The following is a 25,276-nucleotide window of genomic DNA, read 5'->3' as shown; positions in this document are numbered from 1 at the left end:
AATGCCCCTTAACAGTTCAACTCTATTGGGTCGAAGTCGTTCAGTTACGGACCCCCATTGGGCCGAAGTCGTTCAGTTACGGACCCACGAACCCCAAATCTAGAATGGGATCTAGTGACCTTCTCCAAAACTCTCAGCATGGCTTGAGACAATGAGCCATCCTTAGCCGAGCGGCTTTGAGACCTAATCTCGATAGCAGGTGAAATCGGTGTCTCGCTCATATCCAAATTTTGCATACCGCCCAAAGAAGAAGACTCAGCTCAAGTCCCCTTATGACGCCTGCCTCGCCCACGAATACTAGGACCGCGAGTTCCACAAGCACTCATCGTTTTTCAAGTTTATCTACATTATGAAATTTTATGCATCAGTTTCAGTATTTATTACCAAATGTTTTATGCTTCAGATATTTACCAGAAGTTTCAGAAATATTTCAAAAGTCTCAGTTTCTAACTAAATCAATATAGTTTTAGACAATTCTAGCTACAATATTTCTAAGTTTAGAAGTACATATAGGATCGGCGTTGGATACTCAGTGTACCACATACTTACTAAAGAAAGAAGCAAATTTTGTTTACAAACCAGTCATTTTTCAAATACAATTTTAGAATCCAAAATTTACAGCTCGAGTTTTGTAACCTGACTCTGATACCACTAAATGTAACATCCCAAACCTGGCCTAAACGTTATGGCCAAATCAGGGAGTGTTACGAAGAAGGGTTTAGAAACAATGTCACTTTGGTGAAAACCTTGTATAGAAACTTGTTAAGAAGAGTCTGAGTTTTACAAAAGTTATTCATTTTCGTATTCATTACTGAAACCAACTTTAATTTGTTCATTAACCAAAACATAATTCACAGCAAAAATCTTAAAAGCCGTTATATTTTGAAATCTCAATTTATGTTTTTAGAAAACATTTGTTTGCGTAAAATCGGGTTTCTGTCAATCATCACAATTTAGAAATCATAAACGCGTCCAAATCCAAAAATTTAAAACAAACAGTCCAATTTACAAAACTCTAAAGAAAAACCAAAATTAAAAGTATAACCGATAATTAAAAGATAGTTTATATACTAGTGGTCACTGCTGACCTTCCGTCGCAGGGACCCGCCTATGTCTGAGGATTAGCTGAATAGAATAGACAAACAGATGTGAGTTTTATAAACTCAGTTTATAACTCACAAAAATATATATGAAAAAAATTCATGTTTCCAGTATTTTAGAACAGAAGCAGACATAAGTCCCTAGGAAAGTCAAAACATATCAGAATCAGATTTTCAGAGCATACAAATAAACAGAGTCCTTACCCCATCCTCTACACACCATCTCCATTCATCCCAACACACCATGTGGGGTATAAAACACCCACCCATCCCTACACGCCACATAGTGTCTATACGACACTTATCAGAATAGTATGCAGACAAGTTGCCAATATATCAGGGATATGTCGCCTCACAGAACATTTCCTCTACATATACAAATCCCAGCCCATATATAGATACATAATACAAGTATACAAAAAAATAGAATTAACATGCTCGTATACAAACATAGTATATCGTTGTGCAAATCAATCAGACATACACATCGATTTTCCTACACTCAATCAGTTAACCAGATTAACAGGTCTTATGCATTAGGGTTTTGTCAGCCCTTACCGACCCCACGAAAGGCCACAGATGATCAGAATAACACGTGCAACCCCAAGGAAAATTTTAGAATTTTGGGTTTACATGTCTGTTTGGGCCCACACGCCCAAATTAGCCTAGCCTGTGTAGCCTGTATAGCCTACACAGCCATACACGGCTGTGTATCACACACGGCCAGGCACTGGAACGACAGAAATGTACAAGTGTACACAATCGCAACAAGTAATCAAGTGACAAGTAAATATCGAGTTATCGTACCCACAGGGATTGTGAAAAAAATTATTTATGAATGCAATTTTAAAAACACTTTGGTGAAGAAAAATATTTTGATTTGAGGAGGTGATTAAAAACTAGGATTTTAACTAAGTAAAATAAATAAAAATAAAATAAAAGTTCCAATGCACGATTTAAAAAGAAGATTTTAATCAAGATGACATAGTTGTGTTAGATTAATTACATTTTAAACTTAGAATTACTAAACTCATGTTTATGTTGTTACGAATAAATTCACGACAACTCGGTAATTTGCTAACTTATGAACATACTTACTTACCAATATCTATTTATCTCTTGACTATATCTCTATGTCAGTTCAACCAATTAAACAAATTTTAATAATCAAATGTGTTAATGCACATACATACTTATGAAACTAAAATAATCTCTTGTACATATCTGTATGCCAATTCAAACAATTAATTCAATCTCATAAGCACATAAAAGATTACGTAAGGTAACAATGTATTTCTATCTTGAAATAGTTTAATCATAATAATCTTGCAAGTTATGCAAGGCTAATGTATCGTTAGATACTGTTGCTAATTTAACCCTCAGCTACCTTAGATGATTAAACATGCACTGCTTAAGTATCATGTCTATTAATTACAACTTCAATCCGTTTAAATAATTAATTCATTAGTTACCTTACAATTGTAATGCAAGAATAACTTAGTTATGGTTTTACTTAATCAAACATCTTACCGAGGCCTATAACAACACAAACTCAATTTTATTAACTCAAGTAGACGAAATGCAATCAACCTAACACGAATTAAATTTAAGCCATATTAATTAAATTAAACATATCAATATCACAAATATTCATAGACATGTTCATAACAATAACAATAAAGTTAAAAGGATAAAGAACAAGAATCAAATCCAGTGTTTCTCCGAGGCTTGACTAGTTTGCTCTACTCCTCCTTTTCCTCTTGTTCTTGTCGAACTTAGGCTTCTACGAACACTTAAATTCTTCTCCAAATGGTGATTTATTGAATCTTTTTCAAGAAGTGAAATCGACAAGGGAATAGGGGAAGAAAATGAAGAATAATGGAAGGGAATGAAGAGAGAAAAATGAGAGAGAAATGAAGAAATGAGAAGAGTTGACATCTATTTGAAATGAGTAGAAATGGGGGTATTTATAGGTTGAGATGACTGCTAAAATTAGAAAAAATTAGCAACCATAGAGTTCCCCATGGCTGGCCACACATGTGGTAAGTTTGAAGAATTCAAACTTGTTATTTTAAGGTAGGGGCAAATCTAGAAAGGCATAAATAGTGGAGGGGTTTGAATGTAATTTGAAGGACTCTTCAAGGGCCATTTTACAAGTTAAATAATCAGTCAAGCAAGCTAATTGGGTCAGCATGTGGGACGGTTTTGGGTGCCCAGTGCTCGGCTGGATCTATTTTCTCGGTTCAGCTCAACTGGGCCACTTTTCATGATTAATTAATAGTAATTTATTTAACCCAAACTAAATTGGATTAAAATTAAAATTAATTATATTATGAATTAATACACATAATTTGGACCGTCTTAGGCTAAAAAATTAATTCACCTTGATGCTTCAAAATTGCTTCTCGGTTCTATGCTTCTAGCATGTCTGTCGAGCCGTTTTTCACCTTTTGTGCGAATCTATTGAAAATTGTCAAAATTAATCAAATTTTATTATAAAATTTAGTAAAATTAACCATGCTAACAATTTAAGTATAAATTAATTATTTTATAATAATTAAATATTTTTCGACAACAATTTTATCGAAACTGCATAAATTTGAGTTAAAAAGGGAATGAAAAATGTGCATATTTTCGTGCTTCCAGGCACACGCCCGTGTGGTGTCAATAGACCACTTTTTTGGCTTTCGTTGAACTTCAATTTTTCATGTTTTTGTTACACATACTTGGCTCATTTTTTATGCGAAATCAATCCCAAAACCACCAGAATCTGCGACGAAAATGACATCTAACATGAATCAGGTTGTTGGAATGTAATTCGCTAGTTTACAGTATTCTCCTACGCAACACACATTCACAAAGATTAAATCCCCTTACTTCACACCATTAATAAAATTAAAACAGAAAAAAACAATCCTAAACAACTTACAAAAACTGAAACCCGCAGACAAGTGAAACCCCACTTACCAAAATCATACAATGATTACCGAAATTTCTGAAATACAATGATACGAACAATAGGTTATGGACAGGATTGCAGAAAAATGAAAAAGAAGAAGAAAAGTTAAAGAGAAGGGAAGGAACTAACGTAAAAAACAAAGTTTGGAAAGAGAGAGAAAATAGAAAATAAATAAAATTTAAATTCAAATAAAATCCCCCAAATTAAGGCATAATCTCACACTCTAACCAATCTCAACTACCCATTCACTTATCCACTAACTCAGACTTTCAACTCCACCGAACCTCTATCAGACCTTATGGAAAACTAACACCTTACCACTCGGACCAGCAAGCTCATTCTGATATGAGTTTACCAAAAATATAATATAAGCCCACCCAACATAGATAAGACTAGGATAAAAAATAACAGAAGTTTCCAAATAATGGGACTTGAATATAAGACCTCAAACACACAAACAAATCACTTAACCATTGAAGCAAATACTAATTTATGACAAAATTCATAGAAACCAAGTTAAGAAATTTAGGGTGTTACATTTAATTTTTAAGGTCATAGTACAATGGAAAGGGTTGAAGAAAATGCAAATGGAAAATCCGTATAGCTACATAATTAGAGGTACGTGCGTTAATATTTGTTATCTTTTATGGATACAAATTATCTTGTTTGGAATTGCCAAGGATGTGTGCATCTAAGGTTTTATAGATATTTAAAAGAATATACGAAGGAGTTCAATTTTAATTTGATTGTGTTGTTGAAAACTCGTGTTAGTAGGTTGAAGGCAGATTGGGTTGTTAGGAAGACTAGAATTGAAAATTCACATCGCATTGAAGAGTGGGGCTATTATGGTGGGATTTGGATACTCTGGAACAAGCATTTTATAGTTGACATTGTATATAATAATACATAATTTCTACATGTAAAGATTACGGGTACATGTTTGTTTAATTCGTTCTTCTTGACTGTGGTCTATGAGAGCCGTTGTTAGTAATTTTAGCAAGGACTATGGAAGCAGTTAGGTGAGATAGTAGGGGTATGACAGAACCGTAGATTTTAGCGGATGACTGGAATGTGATTCTATCTGAAGATGAATATGAGGGCCTTTGACATTAGGTGAATCATAGTTGTAGGGGATTTTAGAAACTACTATTTGATTTCACTCTGGCAGTCATGAGATTCATATGACCAATATTTACTTGGCAACGAGGAGCTACATTAGAAAGACTGGATATGGTTGTTTACAATATAAAATGGAGTGAGAGTTTTCTGTTTGCTCGGGTTAGACATTTACATTGAGTAAAGTCTGACCATACACCTCTGTTGATTGAATTTGAGGAGAACAACCATAAACATAATGTGAACCAGTTTTGATTTTTTGAAGGATGGTTGACAAATGAAACTTTCAAAAAGCAGGTAAGTGATTCTTGGACGAATAATGTATCCATTGGAGAAAATATTAAGAATTTCTCTAATGAGGCTAAGGTGTGGAATCAGAAAGTGTTTGAGAATATTACAATGAGGAAGTGAAGGTTGATGGGTAGGCTTAAAGAGGTGCAGAGGGTAATGGATAGCAAAGCAACATAAAATCTTCAGAAATTGGCAACGAAACTTAACACAGAGCTGGAGCATGTGCTAGATTCGGAAGAGTTATATTAGAAATAATGATCTTGAAGTGATTAGATGGAAAATGAAGACCGTAATAATACTAAATACTTTCACAATCATTCTACTTCAAGGAAGAAGCACATCAGAATTGAGGGGTTGAAGTTTAATAATAGTGAATGGTGTTATAATGAGAATCAATTAAATGACGAAGTTGTATTGTTCTTTCAAGAGCTGTATTCGATGGATGGTGCTAATTTTGATAGGTTCCCTAATTATGGTTATTTTGAAGAATAATCGTTGGGCACTACGGATGCTTTGAAATCGAGAGTGACTAAAAATGAAGTAAATGTGGCAGTGGACTCTATGGCTCCTTTAAAAGTGCCTAGAAAGGATGGTTTGCATGCAAAATTCTTTCAAAGTCAATGGGATGTTGGAGATTTTTTCTTTAAAATGGTGTCAGAAGCTTTTGAAGGAAAGTCGTTAGATCGGATGATTAATAATACCGTGTTGGTTTTTTTCCTAAAAGTGGATCAGAAACTTTGAGTCAATATAGACCGATTAGTTTTTGTTTTATGCCGTATAAGATCATAACGAAAACTGTGAGTCAATATAGACCGATCAATAACACTTCATCTTTCCCTAATACCATTGAATAACCACGTAACCAATTACCATAAGCATCTTTAATGACTCTCCCAATTGCAGTTGAGAAAGTATTAAGCAAAATTGCACCATATGTATTGAGTTTAACCCATCCATTCTCTGGAGCTAACCATTTTATATCATTAGCCATAGTTCCTACATGAAGAATAGGCATTGATTGTGAAGGGTAACTTCTCGTCAAACTAAACCTATATCTGCCACGTCTTGGATAGTGCTATAACTACTAGAAAACACAAACAAATTTCTATTTTTCCATAGTAAACAACAAACTATAGGAAACAAAGTTTGCCAATGCACCTTATGACTTCCACAATCCTCTATTTTATACAAGTTCCATACAATCCATTCATCAATAGGTAAGGAGAAGAACAATACCTATTTATGAAATGAAACAATTGAAGTCTAAACTACTCGTAGAAATGGACAATCATTGACAACATGTAACTTAGACTCATGAGTAATGCTGTATCTCGAGCTCATGGATAATTTTTATTTCAAAATATTCTATAATCTAATATACATATTATAAAGTAAGATACATACTTGCATTTAAAATGTTGTCTACTTGGATACTAATTAGAGTGACTTATTTAATTGGCATACCAACAAATCAATTTATGAGAATAAATTTTTATGGTCTTAATATTTTTGTGAAAACTAATTTTTTTTATACAATTATGATTCAAGCCTTGATTATTCTTAAGGTAAGTAAAAACTTGATCAATAGACTACAATTTGAAGTTCATGTTGTAACGCCAAAAATAATTTAATTATGCTTCTATGAAAATCTGACACAAATCTATAGCTGCTTTAGTGGTTAAATATTCTGGGTGTGTATGTGAGGTCCCAAGTTCAAGCCCTACCTTTTGGAATTTTCTTCTTTCTGCCACTGCCGTTTCTCCTTCTCTTTTTTATCGTTGATTTAGTTTTTGTCTTCTTATCTTCTATCGATTTTTGCGCTTCATTTTTTTGGTGCTTTTCGTGCAATACCAGTAAGTTTGGGGGAGTGATTCTTGATTTAGCTAATGAACTTTGGTTAATGGAGTTCGTTTTGTGTTTAGAAGAAGATCAAAGTGCTGGGGGTGTTCGATCGACGCTTCAATTGTGTAGATTTCATTGCTTATTCTAAGGTAAAGGTTTTGGTTGATTGAAAAGTTATCCATTATAGTATAGTTTGGTTTAAGCATCGTTTAAGCGTTTGACTCGAGGTTATTGGTCAGTTTTTGGTTCTGGTGATTTCAGGTGTGTCTTCGAATTGAAAACAAATCAGGTGTGTACCCGAAACACAGAAATCGAGGTTTTAACAAAAGTAAAAAAATAGTTCTGTCGACGCCATGCGGGCGTGTAGTCACCCGTGTGGTAGGTTGTGTGTGAGAACACAGTCGTGTGGTAAACGAAGGCATGGCCGTGTGCAGCACATGGCCGTGTAGTGGCTCGAGTGTGGCCGTGTGGGCTATACGGGTTAAGCCCAGTTGGGCGTGTGGACCTACATGGGCATGACAAACGGGCGTGTGAATTCCTGGGCTAGGCCGTGTGGGTCACATGGGCAAGCCATACGAGTATGTGGGCCTAAATTACTAAAATTTCTCCGAGGGTCGCACGAGTCGTCCCAATCGACTGTGGGCCTATGTTAGGTTGGTAAAGGCTAACCAAACCCCAAAACTATAGATCTGATAAACTGATAATCTGTTCTGAGTATGATAATGCCATGCATATCTGATTAATTTGATATCTGAACATAGCATGTTGAGCATGTCTTGTATGTATTCTGTATTTGTTCTGTATATGATTGTGGGGTGGGTTTTGCATTGATGGAAGAAGTGTTCTGTATGGTGATCATCACCTATTATCTGGTAGTTTGGCTACACTATATCTGATTCATGTTGTAACGGCACAATCTGGTGTGTAGGGATGGATAGGTGTTTTTAACCCCACATGGTGTGTTGGGATGGTCGAAGATGGTGTGTAGAGGATAGGGGTAGGATTCTGATTGTCTAGTTCTGTTTACTGTATCTGTGTCTGAAATAGGCTTGAGCCCGAATCTGTATCTGTATCTGTTTTCGACTATGTATATGATTCTGTATGATTGCATGCTTAATTTTGTTGGGTTACACACTGAGTTTACGTAAACTCATATCTGTTTGTCTGTACTGTTAGATAATCCACAGTCTTAGGCGGATCGATGCAGTAGGGACTCAGCGGTGACCATTCTGCCGTTAAACTGTTTAGAACTATTAATTTTTTGTTTATTTATAAATTGGGATATAATTCAGAGAGTTGTAATTTTGGGACTCTTTTGACTGTTTTGGTTTTTAACTTGATTTGGTTTGATATGCTCGATATGTTGCATGCTTGATAAAATATTTTACGGAAACAGATTTTTCTAAAATGTTCTGGTTTTGTTTAACTTCCATTGCAATAAGTGTTTTGGCAAATGAACTGTTAAAATAATGTTTTCTATAATAAACATGAAGGAATACGAGTTTTATTAGTGATTAGTTAATGGATTCAACTTGTTTTCAAAACCCATTCTTTATGATATCTCCGGATTTGGCCATAACATCTAGGTCGTGTTTGGGGTGTTACACATGTGGTCCTAGTAATTTAAAAAAATATTATTATAAGTTTTTATTTATAGATTATACATATAATTATAAGACCTAATAATTGCTAAATTATTTCACATCCACGATGTAGGTAGAAAAATTATGCAAAAAACATATAAAAATTATATAAAAATTAAATGAGGCTTTGGTTGAAATGGTTAAGTTGAAGTTTTAGGGATCATGGTGTATTAAGATCAAATCTTATCATAGTAAAATTTTATAAAATTATTTTGTATAAAAATATAACATCCTTCTATTAATATTTATTACCTTGTAAAAATAATGAGTTTTAAATATTTTCTAATTGAGTTATTGTCCAATTGACTCGTGATGTCAATGTAATTATGAGCTTAAAAATATATAAATTAGGGCTCAAAAAAGTATTCTCATAAATCAATTTATGACAAATAAAATTATTGTAAATTTTTTATGGATTATAATATAATTTTAATTTTAGAAAATATTTACATATAATTATTATAGATCAAATAAATACATTATCATAATTCTTTTAAATAAAATTATGATACATGTTTTTTAAACTAGTTTCTAATGTCAAATACGTTTTATATAGTTTTTCATGTTTAATTTTTAATTAGTTTTTGAATATTTTATTTTGATTACTTTAATTAGTGTAAAATAATATTCCTGATTCGATTGGTTGAATATAACTAAAATATATTAACGTATTTGACAACTCAAATATTATAATAAAAACTTTTAATTATAATTAAAGCATTTTAATATACTCAATACACAATACACAATATAATTTGTAGTTCATGCAATTAATGCAAAGCAACATATTCAAAATAATAATGAATTAAAATATATTAATTATTTTGATAATTCAAATAAAGCATTTGCAAAAATATAAAAATTGATATATTATAAATTAAACTTTTACTATTCAAGTTTTATTTTCTTAATAGACAACAAATTGACTATAATAATTCTTCGATAATATATAGTTAATATAAATATATTATATTATATTATAAAATTATATATAATATAAATTAATTATTATATAAATAATTAAAATGTACTATACCACAAAACTAATATAATATTTTTTTCATTTTGCTTTTTGGTTAATGGAAACCATTAAACATAATAATTTAAATATAAAATTTGACCTTATTATTTATTACTTTATAAATTCATTTCACAAAAATCTTTTAATAAAATCTAAAATATTTTGTGAGTAGGATAATTTTTTATTATCAAGTAAACACTTTTATTAATTATTTTAATAAAATCAAATGTAAATGCGATAAATCTTATAATAATAATTTATATTTAAAATGACAGATATAATAAGGTACAGAAGCCTCTACATTGCAACAAGTGGCACAATATTAAACTTTTAAAATTTAAATTTAAATTTTCAAATATTTTTCTAATTTAAATTATTTAAATTAAAATTTTCAATTTAAATTAAATAAATTCAATGGATAAAATATATCGTCTTAAAAATAATTAGATAAATATAAAATATAAAATTTATTTATCCATTCGATTTAAATAAACCTTTTAAAATTTAAATTAGCATATAAGTTAATTTGTTTGCCGTAATTTTTTTAAAATATTAAATAAAATATTTATATAAATTAATTTATTTAAATTGAAATTTTAAAATTTATATTAAATAATTTCTATGGATAAAGTATTTTTTAAAGATTTATAAGTTTCGTTTTAAAAATATTAAATATAAATACAATAATATTTTTAAATAAAAATTCAAAGAAATTTCGAAAACCATGTTACATAAATAACTACATTTTACAGCTAAACTATTTAAAAATGAAATATATGAATAAAAATACTTTTAATTTAAAGATGTATAAAATCCAAAACTATTTTATAATTTTTTCAATTTTATTAAAAAATCAAATCTATTGTTTTCTTATTTTTTTAAAAAATTTAAATAAAATGAAAGAAATGCTAAAAATATAACTTAAAACTATTTAATATGATAATTTAACATTGTCAGTATTTTTATTATTAATTAAAAATATGTTTACTATTTGTAAAAGAAATTAAATTATAAAAGGTATCTAAATTATAATTTTATAAATTATAAACTTTTTAAAAATAAATATGTTTTCAATTATAATTATCTTTGCAACAAACTTTTAAGAACATCCCAACAATTTTAAAATAGAATTTTTTTAAAAAAATTACTTCAATGTTTACTTACTTTTAAATATATATTTGCAAACATCTCATATTTTTAAACCTCTGAAAATATTTTTAAAAAATTAAAATTGAATTATCATTTTATCAACAATATTAAAATTAAATCGTTTTAAAAAGTGTTTTGAAATAAAATTTATGTATACATTTTTAAAACTTTTTAAAATTTGAATCCCGATTTTAATTTTTAATAAAATTTTATATTTAATACTCAAAAATTAAAAATAAAAAACATTTTTAAATATAATATATAAATTTATCATCAGTTTTGTGTATTTTAAAAGTTTCAGAAATTTGAAATATTATTTTTAAAATAATTTTATAAGTTTTTGAAGTTAAAAATATTGTTTCTATTTTTCCTAATAAAATGTTTTAAACAACAAGATAAAAAATATCTTATCAATATTTAAATAAAATTATATAAGTCAAATTTTATGAACGCGATTATTAAATATTTTAAATTATTATTTAAATAATAAAAAATTATAAAATATGCTAGTTGTGTTAGGATAAGAAAATTAGTTTAGTAATATAATAAACAACAAAATCTATATTCATCTATTTTAAAGTTTTCCAAATTTGTGTTTGTATATATATGTATTATAGATAGATACATAGATATACGGTAAATTCTCCCATTATCCAAAAATTATTAAAATTTTTAGTCTATTTAAAATATGAGCTAAGCTCAAGTCTCAAGCCCGATTCGTTTGTTATGTTTGTAATATATTATATTATGTTATTTATATTATAAAAATTAAATATATAGTAATATATAATATTATAATGTATACATATTAAAAATTATTAAATTGTCTATATATAAAATTTTAATAAATGGAAAAGTATATAAATTTATTAAACATTTAATTAAAAGTAATAATTTTTTTAAAAATATGAGTGTATCTAAAATGGGTTTGACCGACCATTTGTAAATATGGACTGCTTAAACAAAATTTTAAACTCATATTTCGAGCTATGCTAGGCTTTAATAAACATAAAATGTGTTAATATAATACTTAAGTCTAACCCAACTCATAAACATTTCTAATAATAAACAATATAATAATTTTATGTATATAAACAATTTTATTTTAAAATATAACATATTATCAAAAATAAATAATTATTCAAATAGTTGTAGGATACTTATTAGGTTAGTTATTATTATTATTATTAAAAAGTTTATTGTATAGAGGAAAGATAGAAAATGAGAATATCATGATAAATAATTGGAGGACATTTAATAGTCTTAATATAATGTATTTACTTATTTCAAAAAAAAATTTACTCACAATTTAAACTATTTTATATTAATTTCATACATACTGAATATGAGTTGTTATTATTAATTTCAACTCATACATTACACATTTATATTCAAAATTTGTGATTTCCACGTGCATACAATTATGATCATAACCCTTTCATAAGCTTTGGATTTATAATTATTAAACATGGATGTGTTAGAATAATAGGATTTACAAGTTTTATTTGTTATTGTAATAAAATTTATTAATAAACAAGTAGAGACGTATTGTTTATGCTCTTCCACATTCCATTCAATTTTCCACCAGAAAGAAAGAATATTATTATCCTCAGTGATTATGTTAATAGTTTCGCTGCTTTTGCCTATTAGTATTTTAAAGTATGTAAGAATCTTTAGCTGCATTGGAATTGATTGGTTCTGCTTGAGAATATTGAATGCCTTGCTTCTTTTTAATATCAATATAATATTCTTTTCCTTTGGATATATGTATATATATATATATGGGTTAGATTGAGTAGTAAATAAAGTTTTAAATTTGAATTTTTAAAAATAAATTAATTTTAAATTTAGTTAAAATTTAATATGATTATCGAATATCGAAAATTACGTGTTATTCTAATGGCCATGCACTCATCATTTGCCATTAGAATTATATTCTTTTTTCTTTTAAAAGTTATAAAGTATATTTTTAAGGAAAGAAAGATATTTTTGAATGCCATATGTAAAATTTAATAATCAATATTATTAAGTAAATAACTAAAAATGCATAGAATTATTACATAATGCAAAATAAAAACATAAAGATTAGATATATTAACAAATAAAATTAAAAATTTTGTATTATACATTATAATAATTTTAACTTTTCTTTTTCTTTTCCTATTGTGAACGCATAATGAGAAATATTAATACCTTTACTATTGTATATATATCAATTTAATTTATTGAAAAGGTAATAAACATACTAAAATGATAAAATTAATATAAAATTTATTATACAAAATTATTAATTCTATAAAAGAAAATCAAATTAAAAATTTTAAAAGAGCAAACACCACAAAAGAAAAAAAAAGTCAAATTTAAAACCTTTCAAAGACAATTATAATTTTAGTGCTAAAAGTATTAAGGAGGCTCCTATAATAGAAGCTGGATCAAATTTTGTCCCTTCTACTAAAAAATGGTAAATTAATTTTTGTATATTAGATTAAAGAGCAAACTGATCATTGTATTAAAAATTCCATTATTTTCTACTTGCAACTGATGGTGTGACTGACAAATCAACCAGATAGTAACATGTGGTGTGTCAAGTATACCTTATGCTGACGTAGTTTGCCACATCAACAAATATTTAGAAATTAAAAAACCTAAAAAATAAATAATATTTTTAATAATTATTTAAAAAATCACATCCAATATGAACCTAAATAAATTATTGCCTATGTTCAAATGAAGCTAAAAAATTGTTGTTCATGTTTATCTAGGACGTGGTTTTTAAAAATTATAAAAATATTAGAATTTATAAGAAGTTATATTTTTGTTGAAATTATGGGAAGTCATTTAAAATTTATTAAAAATAATGTCTAGAATGAATTTGAACAACCATTTGTCCAATGTAACACCCTAAACTCGGTATAGACGTTACGATCAAATTATAAAGGTTACATCGTCACGTAAAAACACTATTGAAGAGTTTATTTGAGAACTTAGTTTTAACCAGTGAGAAAAGGTCGTATTTGTACCCCGGTTGGAAACCTAAAGTAAAGAAAAAGTTGGTCATCTTAATCTTAATTAAAATACGAAATTCTCGATTTGGAGATTCGTTGTTCTTGCGAAAAGAGGCTGATTGGGGATTATAGGTTTCGGCTCTTCCTTGCGCCCCTAAGGTCTTTCTCTGATATTTCTAGTTAGATATGCCGGTTGTCGCATATGCGCAGTGAAGCACTTTTTCATTCCGTAAAGATAGGTTCTTTCGCTAATGTCTCGATGGACATACTTGATGACTACTAGAACTGTGATTATCAAAGATGATTTCAACCTCCCCAACGTCTCTCCTTATTCCTCTTATTCGATCTATCTTTAGTGTATAAAGTTATTTAATTTATTAAAAACGTAGGTAATTAGAAGATCGCATGAGAGCATTTTGACAAAAACCTTATTTTATTAATTTTATTAAAACAATCATGTAGCTAAACAAGTAGATGTGTACAACATCATATCGGATTTTAAAAACTATGTAGCAGAAAACATTTTAGAACCTTTGTCTTATAAAACTCTAGTGTCTTGTTTAATTATGTCATCTTAATTAAAATTCCAGTTATAGACAGTATGTTTACAAAACAAATACCAAAACCAAAGTTCAAGTCCCAAAACAAATTTAAAAATTTAGAAGTTCGTAAAGCTCGAAATTTAAAAATTGAAACACACTTAAACCGAAACTGTGTAAACCTAGTTCCGGAATCACCTTCCAATCCTATGTTTAAAGCTCACTTGAAACATATTAAACAAAAGAGTGAGCTAGAAGCTCAGTGTGTGACTTAGCCCACATACAATTTTTTTTTTACCATAACAAGCACAATTAAAAATATCAAAATAGAGTTTTACTTATAGGGCTCGCATGTAACACCCCTAACCCGTATCCGTCACCGAAATAGGGTTATGAGGCATTATCGAACTTATACATTAGCATTTGTACAAAATCGAGTCATAAATTTGAATTCCAAATCAAAACTTTTCAAATCTCATCAAAAAGTCCCTAATATGGGCCTACAGGGCCCAATAATGCTTTGGAAATGGTTTGGGACTAAATTGACAACTTTGGAAACTTTTCCTTGAAGATAGGGGCACACGTCCGTGTGGCCAGCCCGTATGGAATTCTGACTTGCAATTTCTTAAGTATCAAAGGGGCACACGACCTGGGCACACGGCAATGTAGCTAGGCCGTGTGGTAAACTGATTTTCACCATTTTAAGCCATTTTCACATGATTTTGACACACGACCATGCTTAAAACCCATGTCCTTCACACGACCAAGACACACGGTCGTGTCTTTTGCTCGTGTACTATCTGACTTCACATTTAAAGATGCAGGGGACACACAGTCATTTCACACGCCCGTAGGCTTACCGTATGTCACACATGGCCTAGACACACGCCCGTGTGTTATACCTGTGTGGACGAAATAAGGCCATTCCGAGCCTCATTTCTTACCCCAAACCAAATCATTTTCCTGCATAAAAACTTACAAGTATATACCAACCAATTCAACCAATTACCATTATTCAAATCAACATGTTTCTATAATAATTCACAGCATATCCATCTCAAACATGCATTACTAACCACTTTTATGACTTAATTACAACCCAAAATATTAATTTATCATTTGGTCATAAAAGCTTATGTATGCCATTATATCAAAATAGGTTTATCATTTTTACCAAATGAAAAGATTGATAGTACGATGATAGCTCTGATCCAATTCCAACCTTCACGAGCCTTGAGCACTATAAAACAGGGAAAATAAACCTAGTAAGCATTAATGCTTAGTAAGTTCATATAACCAAAATACACTTACCATTTATGTTCATCAAGTAATTCATACATTAAGTAATATGTCCATTAACTTATTCAATTAGCAAATAAGGCCTATACACAATCATTCAACCAATTGATTAATTTCAAAAATATTAAAATTCATAGATGAGCTTATCATACCATTTCTCTTTATATCACTATGTATGTCGTTACCGCTGAAATATTGAATTTCCAATGGACCTTTCCTTTTCCAGCTGTACACTTGAGGTGTACATTCTTTTCCAAGTAGTACACACAAAGTATACCTTTCCTTTTCATATGGTATACACAAAGTATACCTAACCTTTTCAAGTGTACACACAAGGTGTACATAACCTTTTCAAATTGTACCATTTGGTTACACCAATCCTTTTCAAGTATTACCCTTTCTGGTTACATTCCTTTCCATATTGAGATCAAAAGATTATTCTTTTTTAACAACTTTTACTGCAACATATGCAGGATCTCATATACACGGTAATCACTTGTCCAATCAGAAATCAATATTCAAACGGATTCATGTAACATTTCATCATTTACATGTAAATCACAAATCAATATTGGTTTATTTCATGTACATACAAATTATAAATTATGATACACATAATTCAACAATCAATTCAACACATTTACATGCTTAATTTAGTTATATGAACTTACCTTGACAATTGATTGTATCTACTAATGTGAAACTTTTTCTTTCCCTTGATCTTTTTCTTTGTTCGACACTTCCGGATCTATATAAATAAATTTAATCATCAATTCTATGATTTTTTTTTACATTCAATTAAGCCCATTTCACATTTTAGGCAAAAGTATCATTTTGCCCCTAAACTTTTAATTAATTCTAATTTCGTCCCCAGGCTCGGAAATTGAAATTCATGCAATTTACTCATTATTCCAAGCTTATTAAAACTTCCAATATAACTTTTACAGCACATGTATTTCATAAATTTCAGAATTTTTTCAAGAATTTTACTACTTTGCAATTTAGTCCCTACACATGCTTTCACTAAAAATCACCTTGTAAAAGTGGTTTATCTATCAATAATCTTTCATTTTCTATTAAAAACTTTCAATTTACAGCATATTCATCCATGGGTAATTTTTTAAACTTTGGTTTTCTTTCAATTTAATCACCCAAATAAAGAAATTAAGCTTTCCCGATCTCAAAAATATAAAAATTACTAAAAATGGGACATAGAACTTACCAAATCAAGCTTGAGAAATTTCATTTCTCTCTCCTAGGGTTTCCATGTATTTTATGAAGAAGAAGATTATATAAAATGGGTTTAATTCTATTTAATCATTTATCTTACTTTATTTAATTCAATTTCCAATTTAATCCTTAACCTTTTTCAATTTTTCCATGGATGACTCATTAAAAATATCTACATATTTTTCATCAATGGTCTAATTACCATATAAGGACTTCTCACTTTTAATTCTATAGCTATTTAATCCTTATAACTACTAGAATTCAACTTTGATATTTTATTCAGTTTAGTCCTTTTTGCAATTAGACACATATTTGATAAAATTTTTCTATAAAAATTTCAATGCAATAGTCCTATCATAATACCTATTATTTAATGAAATTTAAATAATTTTATTTTTCAGACTCGGATTTGTGGTCTTGAAACCATTATTCTGATTTCACTGAAATTGGGCTGTTACATCACATATGCAAATAACATATCATAATGTCATATATCCAGAAGCATGCATCAGATCAGAGTGTCAAAATTTCAGAAACATATATATATATATATATATATATATATATATATATATATCAAAATGTCATATCAGATCAGAACAAATCCTACCCCCATCTGCTGCACACTATCTCTAACCAACCAATCACACCAGTTAGGACTACATGAGTCCATCCATCCAACCACACCAGAAAGTGGTGGTATGCCACTATTAAATATGAAGCTGTACTGCCAGATAGATAATTTGCGGTTAAACTGCCAGAATTGCAATGATACTGCCTTAAACACTTTCTCCATCATATCCAACCCCACCCCAAATGCATATGCATTAACATGCTAACATACAATCATAACGAATCAGAAATATGACATGCTTATTTAAATGTCATTAACATAGATTATATCATATAGCCTACACAAAGTTTATTAAACTGAGTCATGCTTATCATACAAAATCATGCTTTCAGAATTATCAGAACACAGAACGTAAACACATTTTTTGTGTACCTAACCCATGGCACATGTAGACACATATAAAAAAATATCACATTCCAAGTCTTATTTAACCCAAAAGGAACCCGCGAAAGGTCTAATTATGAATTTTTGAGTCAAACGAGCCTAAATGAAAATTTTTAAAAAATGAGTCCATATGACCTCACACACGCCCGTGTGGCCCACATGACCTAAATAGCCCAAACTGTGTGGTCTGCATGGTCTGGCACACCGTCGTGTGGCTCACACGGCCATACGACCTAGCACATGATCGTGTGACACAAAATAGTTGTGAAAACAACCTTCGTTTTTGTGATTTTTTTTAGTTTTAATCTGTATTTCTGGTTAGAGTCACACACCTAATGTTATTTTTGATAATCTATACAACAACGCACTCCAAATCCTACGTAACTAAAATTCATTGGTTAACAAACACGAATTAACCCAATACTAAAATCGAAACTTGAATTCAATAACACAACTTAGGAAAAGCAGTCCCTAAACTGATATAGCAATATTTACCCCCCCAAAAAAATAGTAGTCAAATCAATAGCTAAGTTGCCGGTAAATCACATATCTCGCACTCTTCACTTAGTTCAAGAGATCCCGAAACTGATAAGTTCAAACTCAGAAATCAAACCAAACCTTCTCATAACTTTCGTGAAAAAAATAACAAGATGAATAGCACCATAACCAGAATTCAAAATCACTTACCCAAACGCTCAAAATCTGTACAACAACAAATCTCAAAAAAAATGAGAGCAAAACGCCTAAATACGACAAAAGAACATGAAGCAAGAAAAGTTTTAGTCGAAAGGAAAATGGTTGAAACCAAAAGAAAATAGAGAGAAGAGAGAAAGTAATCCAAGAAAATTTTCTTAATAATCAATTACGTGAAAACAAAAAATGGAAGAATAGGAAGAGAGAGAAAAAAATTGCCACAAGTGAGGAGAGTGGGAGAGAGACAATTGGGAGGAGCAGAATTAGGAGAAAATCTATCCATTTTGTTTGTTTAAAAAAAAATACTCACTAACTCCTATCAATTATGCTCCTTCGATTTTTTTTTAGAATTTAAAACAAAAACATTTCCGCTAGCACATGCAAGGATTTGAACATAAGACTAAAGGGTAAACTAACACCTTACCACTAAACCAGTAAGCTTATTCTATCATTAAATGAGCGAAAATAATTTATAAGTTAGATATTCAAAGATAGGGGTTTAGAAAAAAATTAACAAAATTGAAAGAGAAATGATTCAAACCCATAACCTCACACACACTAGTACAACACTTAACCATTGTACCAAATTAACTCACTTTACAAAATTTCTCACAATTTAAACTAAAAAATAAAAACGCGAGCACTCTTGATTTCACTAACCCAATTTCTTCTAACCTAGTTTTTGGGATGTGACATCCAATATCATTTTAAATGCTATTTCTAATAGTTTTAAAATTTTTTATAACTCTTAATAATTTTTAATTAATTCTCTATGTTTTTATAATTTTTGAAAAACATGTCTAGGATGAAATGAACTAGGACAACCATTTATCCATGTTCATTCTAGATGCAGTTTTTTTAAAATAATTATAAATATTTATTTCTTAAGTTTTTTTTTGAAACATTTTTATGTTAGCATGAGGTACGCGTACGACATCACATGTTAGTGTAAGGTCACATCGGCATTTAACAATATAAATAGATGAAATTTTTCACAGAAGAACCAATTTACTTTTTGATCTAATATACAAAGACAAATTTGTCCATTTTTTGAGTAGAAGGGGTAAAAGTCAACTTGTCTTCTAATATAGGGGGATCCTTGGTACTTTTACTCAATCCTACTCATCCTCTAATTCCACGTCACTTATGTAAAAAAATTGAAAACAAAGTTAAATCATCACTTAACAACACATATGGATGGAATTTTTAACAGAAGGGTCAATCTGTATCTTTTTCTAACATACATGGGCTAATTTACTCTTTTTCAAGTCAAAGAAACAAAATGCAATTTGGCTACTAGTATAGAAACCTTCATGATACTTTTACCTAATTTTAGCATATTTTTATATATTGATTTGAAGGACTCCTTGTAATTGTAATGTCTACAAGAAAAATCTTCTCTTTAGAGATTTGTCAAAATTATTAGTTTCTTTTTGGTGAATTATAAGAGGAGGGTAAAACCCTAATAGTAATATGAGTACCCATTTTTGGAATGTCCCGTGCCAAAGTCACGGAATGGGTAAGTCGCCAATTCCTAAAGCGGACTATGTAATGTACTTTATTCGCTGGGTTACCAGGGGGCATTTTACCAGAGGTTTATATTGTATGAATCTACACCAAGGGCGTGATTCCTGTTGAAGCATATACTTGGGGGTGGGTGCAGGACGAATGAAATTTCAGCTTTTGAATCTCGGTTAATTGAATCTGTTGCCCTAGGTATTATTTTGAGACGTTCCGTTTATGAGCCTCTTCAAACAAGACTTATTGCTATTGATTTGATGATCCCTATAGGACGTGGTCAACGAGAATTAGTTATTGGGGATAGACAGATCAGTAAAACAATAGTAGCCACAAATATGATTCTCAATTAGCAATGACAAAATGTAATATGTGTTTATATAGCTATTGGTTAAAAAGCATCTTTTGTGGCTCAGGTAGTGACCACTTTCCAAGAAATGGGAGCGATAGAGGTCATACCTACGGGGGTAATGAACACCTTGACCATTAAACTAATACACGGATTGATTTAATCAAATATTTTATATGAATTCATTTACCGTATTGTTTTTGATATAATTACTGTATTTTATTTAGTTGTGGGTATTTTTTTTTTTCAAAATCATGTCAATGTTAGCGTGCTCGTCGAGGGTCAAATACGCCATCGGCCTCATAAAATATACATCACTCCAAAAATAATATTGGTAATAGAACTGGTATCTTGTATTGCCAACCCACGTGGAGAAAACCCATCAGCCTTTACAGCGAGATAATGGAATCTGACTGTTTCAGACCAGGGCTGTGTAATAACAGGTAAATATTCTTTCATGAGACAGGGATTTAACGTTTCCCAAACTAAAAATGTTGGAAAAATTGACATATTATGCTTCATGCCCTTTGGTTTCCAACCTCAAATATTCCTTTTCTAGTATTTGTCACTTTCTTTGATGATATACATCGATCAAACTTTCACTGTAAAATGATGCTACAATATATGCCTTTGCTATTGGGTAAAATTATCTGGACATAAAATAATTTCAAAAAAAGGTTTCTTTGAAATGATTATTATCTGATAAAACACAGCCGATATTTATATTACAATCACTCAAATCATTTTTAGTGTTCACACAAAAGATTAATCATCATGATTTAATCACTAACTATGAGAATAATTAAAATAAAATTATTTGACAAGACTTGGAATAAAGGGAAAGAAAGTAAAGAGCGGGACAGGGCTAAAAGAAAGTTGATTAATTTAGGTTAAAATATTAAAAATAACATTTAAGTTTTTCTTTTAGGATTATACGTAATTCTTTTCAACTCATACACAGGAAAAGAAATACGTTTTAACTCATATTTTCTTATAAGCTCAATAATATCAAATAACAATGTTGATTTATATTAAATGTTTATTGGGAAATAAATTAAAAGTTGACAAGTTAAAATTTAAAGCTTATCTAAATACAGTGACAAAAATTGAAGGACCCTTTATTATTATTATTATTATTATTATTTTTTTTTAGCCTATATAACTTTTTTGACTTTCTTTTAAGGTGGGTTGATTAGATGGAGAGCTGAATGATTTGATATTTCCTTTTAGGGTAGGAGATGGCAATTATGATAATATTATGAATTTGGTTAGAGAGAAAAATGGATTTTCTAAATTGGATTAAAAATGATTTTAAAGCTTTATTCATTTCTCAACCATCAAGTATTTCACCAGTGAACCCGAACTGATGAAATCAATTGAAAAGGTAAAATAAAATCAATTAATTTGGTTGGTGCTGATTGAATAGTGAAATGGTTGAGGGATGAATGCAATGGAAGTCATTTTTTACAATATCGATTTCTCTCTCCTTCAACCATATTCATATTATTTTGGTAAATATATAATCATCAATCTAACTTTTAATGTTTATATTTTTTCTCATAAATTATTTTTTTAGTCTCAATTTTTAAATTTTAGTTAAATTATTTTATTAAAAATTATTAAACCGTAAAATTTAAAAATGTTGGTATACCAATTCACATGTGTTTCCAACTTTTAAAAAGACTTTTAAAATTTTAATTTTAAATAATTATATATATATATTTAAATTCTTATGAAGTACAAGCAATCATTATATTATTGCCATTAAAATTTAATACTTCAGTTAACTTTTCTATTTAAAAAAAATAATTTAACTAAAAATTGAAGGTTGAGAATTAAAATGATGTGGATGGGTAAATTGTAATTTTGAAAGAAATGTAAATGTGATTGAGGGTAATTATTTTATGAAGTGAAATTAAAAAAAGAGAGAGAATGCAAGCACGTTTATAATGTTTGTTTATTTCTTAAATATGATTAAAGAATAGGTGAGAAGGATATAAGTTGGTTTGTAAACTTCATTTATTTCACAAATCACAATGAATGCATCTATGCCATTTAATGTGAAAAATATAATTGAAAAGGTACTTGAGCCTTGAAATGTTATAGCCTAACAAATTAAGTAATAGCAAGCAGTAATTAGGGCATGCCAAGTACATGAATGAAATTAATACTTACACAATACAATGCATGTATCTGATTTTTTAGGGTTTGATATTATCAATTGCTGTGAAATGGAAATAATGAATGGTAGCCGTAGCTGCCTGCCTTTGCCAATTCCCACTATGATCACTTGGCCTAGCCTTGTAAATTTTTTTCATGAAGCCATATATAGGTGTCCCCATGGGAAGCTTTGAAGTTAGTCCAATAGTTGTATTCATACAATATCACATAACTACACTAACAATAGTAATCATTGTTGATACAATATAAAAGAGCGAAGGTTGAAGTTTTCTTGAGGATGGAAAAAGTAATCTTAATTGAAGCGATGGTAATCACTAGTATTGTAGTAGTTAATGTGATTTTTGTTATTGGTCAAGAAAGATGTTTAGACATGATGATGGATATGGTAATCAAAACTAGGGCCAACATGGTATAGTATAACTACATTATAAGCAACTTAATAACTTGAATTTCTATGTTAATCATTTAGTTAAATTAAAAGATAATACAATTCCTCATGTTTGGATATTGATTTCAGTGCATGCAAAAGGGGAAAATTGAGATAATTTTGGCCACATGATTCTATGATCAAATTTAGTGTTTGATCAAATTGATTAATAAAATAATTTTTAAAAATTAAGGTCAAATATAAGTAACATATTGAAATTTTTTTATTTTAGTATCTAATTGAGACCTATATATATATATATATATATATAAAATAAAATTGAAGCTTCGTCAGTCACTACTCACTGATTAAACTGTTGAAAGGTAAAAATAAATAGTAATTACGAAACCATTGATTGGGTCATTTAGCATGAGAAGGGCTTTGGTTTTGATAACATGATGAAGCATCGGCCTATTTGGTTAGACTAAAATGGGGCCCATATTGACTCGCTGGGTTTTTTAATTAGAGCTAGTCTATGCTAATAGTCCGTAAGTTCCCACCCATTTTTCAAACATTTCATTTAAGATTTACAATATTTATTTGTATATTTTATTATCAATATAATTAAAAATTAAATTTAACTGCAAATCCTAAACTTATATCTTTAAAAAACCTAAAAAGAAGAAGAATATTGGACCATATGATTTCGAGATTAAGTGATTTGATAATAACATAATTTTTATATCACTTTACTAATGACTCTTTGGGTCCATTTAAATTAAAATATTTATAAACATAAAATAAATAAAGAAAACCTTTCTAGTAGGACATAAGGGACCGCAATTTTACTCTTTTTTTTTTTATTTAAAAAAATGTTTACCCAATGCGTTTAAAATTTTTGAATAATTCGTTCTATTTTGATGACTAAAATTTTAATTTATTTTCCTGTTGACTTGGACTTGGGCCTACTATTCCAGGACCTCTTGAATCCAATAAACGCTCCCTTCCCACGAAATTCTTCCTTTTCCAGTTGATGTGCTGCAACATTGCTTCATATAAGAATATGCTTAAATTGACACTTTGCAAACTTTGTAGAATGGTCTTTCCATTAATCATATAGGTACTGATTACTAACTTAATTTCCTTTTTGGATTGTTCGGACATTTAATTTCATAGAAGGCTCGATTGGGTAGCCAGAGATTCTAACTCTCCTCTTGTATATTATCTGAGAAATACCTTCATGCAACCAGATTTGCCTGCAATTTGTTTTTTAAAATTATAGTGGTTATATAAGAAAGCCAAATAGTTAGTTATGTTACTGTCCATGTGAATTGATGGCCAAGATACTCCCTAGTTTCTCCCAAACTCCTTTTGCAAAACTATAGTCTATATACCATGAATCAGATAACTGAAGCCAAATCCCTCACGTAGCTTACAATCACATAATTTGGACCACATACACCAATGAATACCATGCCTACCATGAGACTTTTGCCACCAGAATCTATTAATAATGGACTAAATCTTTACAATAAGAAAAACTTATTGCATGAGAGTAATTTGAATTAAGTATGTATATACCATTTTTTTATTTTTATTTTTGAGTAAGTAGCTATGTAGAAAGCCATATATTAATTTGAAATTTTTATATTTAAACATCTTTTAATAAACATTGAAGATTATTAAGTGTAAAAAATTTATCTCCACTATATTTAACTGTATCAACTCTAAAATTGTAAATAGTGAATTACATTTATGCTTTTAATAATTTTTAAAATTATCTATTCATCCTAAAATAAAATTAATTACTTTTGTTACTATTAACAAGTTAACATAAATGTCCTTATTAGAGTGAAATTCCTTAATTGATTATTTAATTTTATATTTACGTTGATAAAATAGAATTTTTTATTAAACTAAAATATCAATTGATATTTTAGTTTGTCCTTATTGAAG

General features: G+C 29.3%; 1 long non-coding RNA gene across 1 annotated transcript; it reads left to right on the top strand.

Moving 5' to 3' along the window:
* The first annotated feature begins 20,830 nt into the window (after positions 1-20,830).
* Positions 20,831-21,382, top strand: LOC128292902 (uncharacterized). The gene is made up of 2 exons (XR_008282884.1): positions 20,831-20,890; positions 21,040-21,382. It is a non-coding gene; the product is annotated as an uncharacterized LOC128292902 (long non-coding RNA).
* Positions 21,383-25,276: the final 3,894 nt, after the last annotated feature.

This window comes from Gossypium arboreum, chromosome 5 (assembly GCF_025698485.1).
Source record: "Gossypium arboreum isolate Shixiya-1 chromosome 5, ASM2569848v2, whole genome shotgun sequence".
NCBI lineage: Eukaryota > Viridiplantae > Streptophyta > Magnoliopsida > Malvales > Malvaceae > Gossypium > Gossypium arboreum.
This window is presented reverse-complemented; position numbering and strand designations above follow the sequence as displayed.